Source organism: Chinchilla lanigera, unplaced genomic scaffold (genome assembly GCF_000276665.1).
Source record: "Chinchilla lanigera isolate Chin_1 unplaced genomic scaffold, ChiLan1.0 scaffold00059, whole genome shotgun sequence".
In the NCBI taxonomy this organism is placed as follows: domain Eukaryota; kingdom Metazoa; phylum Chordata; class Mammalia; order Rodentia; family Chinchillidae; genus Chinchilla; species Chinchilla lanigera.
The window spans coordinates 12,524,297-12,533,409 of NW_004955460.1; the positions used below are offsets into that span (position 1 = coordinate 12,524,297).

At 42.9% G+C, this 9,113-nt stretch overlaps 1 pseudogene; it reads right to left on the reverse strand.

The window, feature by feature from the left end:
• Positions 1–261: 261 nt before the first annotated feature.
• LOC102022476 lies at positions 262–6,867 on the reverse strand (annotated as a pseudogene).
• Positions 6,868–9,113: the final 2,246 nt, after the last annotated feature.

Consider the following 9,113-nt stretch of genomic DNA (forward strand, 5'->3'; position numbering starts at 1 on the left):
TGAAGAAACACACACACACACACACACACACACACACACACACATCCTGCCCATCTGCTGAACAGAAAGTTCCAAAGCCTCGAGTACCCTCCAAAGTGTATTTTCCTCCCTTTGGGGAGTAGAGGGTGAATGGTAGTGGTCTCTTCCCGTTTTTTCCCAAGCTAGGAGCAAGGAGATGACAGATGAGCAAGATCAGCCTCAGGAGGTTGGCAAAAAGGACCCACATTTCTAGGGACAATGCTGGGGCTTCAAGCCAAAGTGTCACAAAGGCTTGTTGGGTCTGCTGGCTTTGGCATCCCCAGTGACTGTCTTGCAGATGATGTTCATGTGTTGCAGAGGCAACCTGCACCATGCAGGTGGTTGTAGCCATGCTGGGCCAGCTTCATGCAGCCGGTGTAGGCAGGTAGAAAAGCAGGCAGGGCTGCACCACAGAGAGGGCGCCCATGACCAGTAGGCACAGCAGTTGGAGCAGGTGTGGTGGTGATCAGCAAAGGGAGCACTCATTGTCCTCGGAGCAGTGCTTACACTGCACATGCATATGCTATAGTTGACCAGGGTCTGGTCTGAATAGCACTCCTAGTTGCAGACTCAGCAAGAGGACAATGTCCAGGGAACTGAGCATTCCTTGCGTTTGCACTTCTCCCACAGGCCTTGCACAGCAAAAAGTGCTTATTCAGCTCTGGTGGGACCACAGGGCCCCTGAGATCCAGCAACTTACAGTGGACCATCTTAGGCTAGAGGCACACAGCCCCAGGTGAGGCCTGCTTGGCCACAGGCAGTGGGGCCATGTGATCTAGGAGCTGCTGGTTAGAGGAGGTGCTGTTGCTGCTGCTCACAGAGCTGGGGTGCCCAGTGAAGGAGATCCAGTGGTGGGTGACATCCTCGTTACGGTGGGCAGATGTCAGAGCCAGGTCTGGAGCCCTACTAGGGGCTGCTTGGGGCAATGGAGGGAAGCAGGCCAGGGTGGTCTATTTAGTCATTCTCCACATGGCTGGTCTTCAACTGGCTGACAGGCAGGAATGAGAGGAGGTGCTGGAGCAGGCTATGGGGCATTCTGCTATCAAGAAGGGGCTGTACCATGACTGAGCTAGGAGTCAAAGAGGCACTCTGAGACCAGGGGCTCCATGGGGCTGAAGGTTTTGGACTGCTCTGAAAAACAGGCTTTTATGGGCCTTTGAGGAGCTGCAGAGTTACAAGCATTGCTCCTACTCTGTGTAGATTCCTGAAATTTACACCGTTGTGCTCCCAGACACCAGACAGAGAAAGCCACAAGGTCCCAGCACCCTGCAGTGCCAACTCCATGCTGTAAGCTCTGCTTGTGCCTCAGCAGCAATGTCACAACCCGGACACAGAGCTTTTGCAAATGGGAAGGAAAACAAGGGCTGGAAGGAGAGGGAGGGCAGGATGCTGTCATTAGAGACCTCACACTTAACTCACTAGTGGTCCTGGATGTTCACATTAATCTATTATTACCTTATTCTTTCTTCAGGTTTACTTTGCTGATCTTTAACTCCTTATTTTGGATCTTTGCTCTGTTTTTTTAGCACCCTTTTAACTTCCATTTCGTCACACTTTTCCTCTGTCTTTTCTTTTTCTTCCAGTATCAGGAATCAAACTCACAACCTCACACTTGCCAGGCAGGCACTTGTGCCGCTGAGCTATATTCCTGGCCCCTTCCTCTGTGTTTTGAGATCTTTCTTTCACTTTATCATCTAGGTTTCTCCTTTTGTTTTCAACAATTCTCATGGTTTCCACCCTCTCTCCTATTAATTTTTCTAACAATGATTTGCTGTTGCTGCACTGTCACCAGACCGGGTCCTAGGAGTCCCCTTAGTGAAGAGATGGGGACCTCAACTCAGCCTGGGCAGGTTCTTGTCATTGTCCCAGGAAAGCATTTCAGGATGTGTCAGTGAGAGGCAGAGGCTGATTTACTAGGCAGAGTTAAAAGTAAGAGAAAATCGGGGAGGGACTTCAGCTTTAGGAGCTGGGACGGACCTAGCTCTGAGGGAGAGGATCAGGCTGGCCCATCAACAGAGGAATGAGACCAGTTTTTATGGGTTTCTTGGGGTGGGCTGGGTCTGGCTGATCATGAGCTCAGTTCTGATTTTGCAAGATGGCTTGGGAGGAATCCTTATTGCTTAATCCTGTCTCCGTGAGATGAGTGTTTCTGCTGGGGGCGGTCTCACTCTTGCAGAGGCTCTGCTGGAATTCAGGGTGGCCACAGGTTTACAACAACGACTGAAGACTTCCGGATTCTCACTGGTATTCGAATGTCTTATCTTTGTGTCCTGAGTTTTGAAGTAGGATTGAGGTAGGGTATGTAAGTTAGTGAGGACTAATCAACTTTGTATTTCTAGCTTTTAGACAGATACTCCCCAAGTGATTACAGAGCTAGCAGGGATCTGAGACACAATGTGTTAAAGTAATAAAGGAGACAGATACAAAATGAAAGTCACACTTTGTTTTGCCTCCTCCTCATACTGGAGATTAAACTTAGGCCTTTCTCCTGAGCTATATCCCCAGTCCTTTTTATTTTGAGACAAAGTCTTGTTAAGTCACTAAGTTGCCCAGGCTGGGCACAAATTTGCCATCCTTTTGCCTCAGCCTCCCAGACTGCTAGGATCACAAGAGTGTGCCACCTCTCCTAGCTCTGTGTTTACTTATTTTTTGGATATCTGTAGGCCCAAGTGAATGGTCACTATTTTTCTTGCTGTTGTTTCAGCTAAAACAGCTTTCAAGTCCCTAACTACATCAGAACAAAACATAAACCATGCCTTTACTGAGTAACGGGTTGAGGGCCCAGGAGTTTGTCCTCTGTCCCAATGGCAGTGTCTTTCTGTGTCAGTACAATGTCATTTTCTGCCATGAACACTCCCCTGGTGAGAGGCTGGTGGTAGTGGCGGTTGTGGTTGTGATGATGATGGTTATGGCAGTCATGGGGGCCGGGGTAAGGATATGAACTTTCCATCTATTCACCACTATTTATCTTCTCTCTAGCACCTGGGTCCCCTCATGTCTATCTCAGTTTTGTTGCTCTTCACTCTTCGGCTTTCATGGAAGATGTTTACGGTCTCCTGTGTAGTAGAGAAAGACAGGGTAACCCACAAGATGTTGCTGCTCTGATGAGAACCAAGAAGGACCTCCTGGCTTCAGGGTGGAAAGATGAGGGCCTCCCCTCACCCAGTGGAGCACTCTCACTTCTCCCCAGCCCAGGGAACCCTATTAGGCCCTCATAAGGAGGCAGAGTGCATGGGACCACAGGGAGCCCTAATCCTCTGGAGAATCCCATATCCCAGGCCCCTGAGCTGCTGAACTCCTCCTTCTCACCCAGCTGGACAGTGAATCCTGTGGCTGCTCCTTTGTGTAGACATTTCCCATGGACCCTCTGTTTCTCACATCAGTTCCAAGCCCTGCTGTGGGACTCTCTCCTGGCTGTTCCTTAGTGTAAGAGATTGAACAGAACACAAGCTGGGAGAAGTATTCAGCGCACTGCTCTTATCCCCTAACAATTTTTAAACACATGGTAACCTAAGAAAGCATATACATGGACCATCTCCTTATAAACCTGTTTTACTTATTCTTTTAGGAACTATGTTACTGCAATTATATAGATGTACCTTAATTTATTTAACCATATCTTTTTTTTTTTTAGAGATGCGTCTGTTATGTTGCCTTGGCTAGTCTTGAACTCCTAAATGCAAGAGATCTTCTTGCCTCAATAACTGGGACTATAGACTCCTGAAACCATGCCAGGTTCATTTTGTTTTGTTTTCTTATTTGGTGGTGGTGATTAAATCTAGGACCATACACATGCTGCAGAAGCTCTACCAGGGAGATACCCCCACAGCCTCCTGTGTGTTTAATTTCTAACATTATATGATGTATCATCCTTGGAGATTAGTCATCTTCATGCATTATCATTACTCTAAATTTGTAGTACCCGATTCCCAAAACTCTGTGATAATAAAAACAACCTTGTTACAAATTACTGAGTATCTATTATGTGCAAGGCCCTGAGCTAGGGTATATTTGCTAGCTTATTAATACTAGGGTATATTTGTTAGCTTTTTACTACTTACCAAGATCCTATTTTTTAGCCTGAATTTACGGATAAGGAAACTAAGTATCAGAAATGTTAAGTAACTCATTCAAAGTCACACAGCACTTGTGCATGGAGTCAAGTTTCCAAGCTTTCATGATTTCCCCCCAACCCACACCAGTCATGGAGAAAGCACAAGGTCAGCCCTCCCACCCAGGTTCTGCAGTTTACTATCCACGCTTTCTTCGATGAGCAGTATTAGCTACCTGGGGCTCAGATTCTTCTGTTTCAGTCACCGCTACCTCCTTCCCTTCCAGGAGAGCAAGAGAACAGATGGGATAATGTATGAGAAAGTACTTTAAAAATTATAACATGCCATATAAATGTAAGAGATTATTATTGAGTATACAGATAAGCTTGTTTATTTCAAGCACTTTTAGTCCCTTGACAAATGGGACGGATATGTCTACAGACCTCATCAAATTCCCAAATTAGATACTGCTGACACCATATAATTTCTCCCATAAAATGCCATAATGTGTCACTAAAAAATGTAAGTGACCCTTTAAAATATTTAATGATTACATAAACACAGGCATCAGACTATTTATAAAGATATAAAGCTATTTGTAAATGTTGTCTTGAGCACTTACTGAAACTGTTATATGAATTACTTCTTTTTTTTTTAAACTAAGGGACAGGTTCTGCTCTAAATTCTATAATTTTCTCTTTATTCAAATTTCCCCATTTTCTGTCTTGGGAACATTGCCTTCTTGCACCTTTCTGCTTTCTCTTCACTTCTGTCAGAATGGCTTTCTGTGGGAAGCCATTTTCCTAAAGAAACAGACTTTCTTTTTAATCATTTGTCAAAGATCGTAAAGTACTGGATAATATGTTGACTCAGAATGCTGCACATTTGGGGAGGAAAAAAAATAGCAGAATGATGTTCAGTAGTAAACATTAGCCTCTCTGAGATCTAGAATCCAGACACTTTCTGGAAAGTAACAACTTGTTGAAGAAAAAGAAAAGAGAGAAGCAGATTGCCAGGAATCAGGAAGGAACGAACAGGAAAAACTAGAAGATACAGAGAGGTTGGCAAGATGGTACACAACACAGAGAAAAGAAGGAAATATTTTTTTTTACTTTCTCCCCAGCTCTCACGACTCCAGGGGGTCGGGGAGAGACCAGGTTCCCCAGAAGCAAGGTAAGCACCCAGGGCTGTGAGATCTAGGGAGAAACCACAGCAGAGCTTACAGCCTTTGTGAACCACAGAAACAGGGCAAGGAGTTTGCTCTGAGGCTACTCCTTGCATATAGCAAGCAACAACCAGACAGAGATATGAGCGTGGGCACCCACCATATTGCCAGAGAGTGTTTGGTTAGGTGGCATTTGGGAAGGGGTCAATTCTTTAAATATGGGACTCAGAACAACTAACAACTTCACTTGGGGGCTCCTACTGTTACTCTCCCACAGTGACTGGATGAGAGACAGCCATAGTCAGGGAGTAAACTAGAAAGAGATCACTGAGAAGTTTAAATTTAGGCCAGGTAGGACACAGGCCCCACACCCTGCAGTGAGAAGCCAAGCCCAGCTTGAGTCATACTCAAAAGCAGCTGGGTTTAAAAGTGCCTGCCAGCATTCAGTACTTGAGCCTGTGCCCTGCTGCAAAAATCTAGTCAGATCTGAGGTCTGTGTTCCCTGTCCACCAATGTAAGCAAGGACACATCTCAGCATAGACACCGCCACAGCCTAGGTTAAACAGAGGGACCTCTGGAATAGGGGGCGCCCCTCACAAACCCACAAGCTGTTTATGAAAAACCAATGGCCAACATCATATTAAATAGGAAGAAGTTGAAAGCTTGCCCTCTAAAATTTAAAAAAAAAGAAAACAAAGATGTCCATTATCACCACTACGGTTCAATATAGTTCTGGAAATAATCAGGCAAGAGAAATAAATAAAAGGAATAGGGATAGGAAAAGAAGAATTCAAATTATCATTATTTGCAGATGACATGATCTGTTACATAGAAGGCCCAAAAAATTTCACCAAAAGCTTCGTAGAATTTGTAACCAGATTCCACAGCATAGCAGGATACAAAGTCAACACATAAATATTAGTAGTGTTCCTGCACACAAACAATAACAGTTCCTGCACACCAACCAAGAAATTAGGGAAACAGTACCTTTCACAATAACATCAAGAAAAATTAAGGGCTGGGGATTTAGCTCAGCGGCACAGCACCTGCCTGGCAAGCACAAGGTCGTGAGTTCAATTCCTGCTACCGGAAAAAAAAAAAAAAAAAAAAACCTAGGAATTAACCTAACCAATGAGTGAAAGACCTCTACAACAAAACCACAATATTCTGAAAAAGGAGATCACAGAGGACTTCAGAAAATGGAAAGATGTCCCTTGTTCCTAGATAGGCACAACCACTATAGTCAAAATGATCATATTCAAAAACTGATACAGAGTTAACGCAATCCCAATCAAAACAACAATATCATTCCTCATAACACTAGAGAAAAAAATTCTAAAACTGCACAAGCAATGCTGGGTAGCAAAGGCAAGGCAAGAGGAATCACAATTTGGACTTCAAGTTATACTATGAAGCTACAGTGATAAAAGCAGAATGGCTTGGCAATCAGACAAATAAAAATAGACAATTAAATCAATAGAACAGAATGGAGGATCTACAAACAACTCTAAGCACATTCAGCTACCTGATCTTTGACAAAGAGACCAAAAACATACATTCTTTAACAAATGTACTGGGAAAACTGGCTTTCCACATGAAGAAGATTGAATCTGGACCCATACCTCTCACCATACACCAAACTAAAACCAAAATGTATCAAAGATCTAAATAATAAAAGAGAAACACTTCATTGGCCAGAAGATAAAATAGGTAAAGCTCTTGAAGACATAGGCATAGGCCAGGACTTTTGAACAGAACCCCACTTAGTCAAGAGATAACACAAGAATCAACAAATGTGATCATATCAAATTAAAAAAAAACTTCTGCCCGCCAAAGGAAACAACCAACAGGGTAAAGAGACAACCTACAGAATGGGGGAAAAAAATAGCCAGCTACTCCTCAGATGGATGACTAACATCTAGAATATATAAAGAACTTAAAAAATGGACCCCCCCAAATAAAAGACTCCTAAGATGGACAACTGAAATAAACAAACACTTCTCAGAAGAAGAAATACAAAGGGCCAAGGGCCAAGGGCCAATAAATATATGAAAAAATGTTCAACATCTCTGACCATTAGAGAAATGCAATTGAAAACAACACTGAGATTTCATCTTTCTCCAGAAAGAATGGCAATCATCAAGAAATCAGATAACAATAAATACTAACAATGCTGCAGGGGGTGGGGGAAGTTCTCTTCACTGTTGGAATGTATAATCAGTATGGAGATGCCTCAAAACATTAAAACAAGAAATTCCATTCGACCCAGCTATTCCCCTGTTAGGTATCTTCCCAAGGGTTAAGGGTATCATATTACAGTGATACATGCATAGCCATATTTATAGCAGCACAATTCACAATAGCCATACCTTGAAAGTGGCCTATATGCCCATAAACAGTGAAAGGATAAAGAAAATGTGGTATTTATATGCACTGGAGTATTACTCTGCCATAAAGAAGAATAAACTTGAATCATTAGTGGGAAAATGGATGTACCTTGAGATCATAAGGTTAAGTGAAATAAATCAGACACACGAGCTTAAACACCACAAGGTTTCTCTCATATGACAAACTCAAAATACAAATAAAGGGCAAAATAAAAGTAAGATAATAGCAAAAAAGATGGAAGGAGGGAGAAAGAGGGTAGGAAAAAATACAGCTGGAAGGGAATGCAGGAGTAAGGGACATAAAAAGAAAAATTTTTTAAACTTATGGAACACCTCAAATGTCCATAACAAAAGAAAAGGTAAATATATTCATAGAATGGACACTACGACTCAGTGGTACAAAAAACAAACCAATGACATAGCTGACAACCCAATGTAACTTGCTGTGAAGGTCCTGGGTTCCATTCCCAGTACTGAAAAGAAAATAAACAATATTTGACTGTCAAGGTTATGTGATAGAATGTAAGGACTCCTTTAGTCTCTGCTTTACCCAGTGATTGGACCAGTCCAGCTCCCTAAGGAGTAAGCTTCTTAATGAGAAGCCTGAATCTTTCATATTTTCAGATTCCCCTCCAGAAGTCCCCACTGCCTATTGTTTTCAGGATTATGTAAAGGTTATTTATAGAATTTAATAGAATCACTTCCACTAATTTTTTTTTTTTTCTGTTGACTGTACCCCTCTCTAGCCAGAAGAAAGATATAGTTAGTAAAAGAGTAGAATTCCAGCCCACTTTTGTGTCTCCTTGGGTCAGTGGTTTTTGTGCTAATCTTCATCATATTTACCTGTACCTGGGAGAAGGCGGGTCAGGGACCAGATAATCTTTAAGACCTTGGTTCCCAAATCTAACCAATCACCTGAGGATCTTAAGGGACACCTGCGCTCCTTCCAGTTTTCTGATTCAGTACATCCGGGACACTCAAGAGCCTCATAAGACCAGCTGACATTTATCAAGAACTTATTTATCAAGAATTTATCTTCGGCGAAGCACTGTTCTAAGTGTTTTACAAGTTCATGTTCTCAGTTTATATCTTCACAACCATGGGGGGGGGGTGCGCTTAAATTATGCAACCAATACAACTAGTAACTTGTCGATTGGAGAATTTAACTCGAGCCCAACAATTCCAGATGCCAGTCTCTCGATCACTACATTATATAAGATTTTTGCGGGGGAGCTTTGAGTGATTTTGATGATTAATCAGCTTTTAAGAAAGCCACTGGAGGCCACGCAACTCTAAAAGGTACATTTGTTTGAAATGTATGGCCCACCACCTCCACTGTTTCTGGAAGAAAAATGGTTTAAGGACAGCTTTTTTCCTACAGGTAACAAGAGCGCTTGGAGGGGGCTGGGGATTTAGCTCAGCGGCAAAAGCGCCTGCCTGGCAAGCGCAAGGTCGTGAGTTCGGTTCCTGGTACCGGAGAAAAAAAAAAAA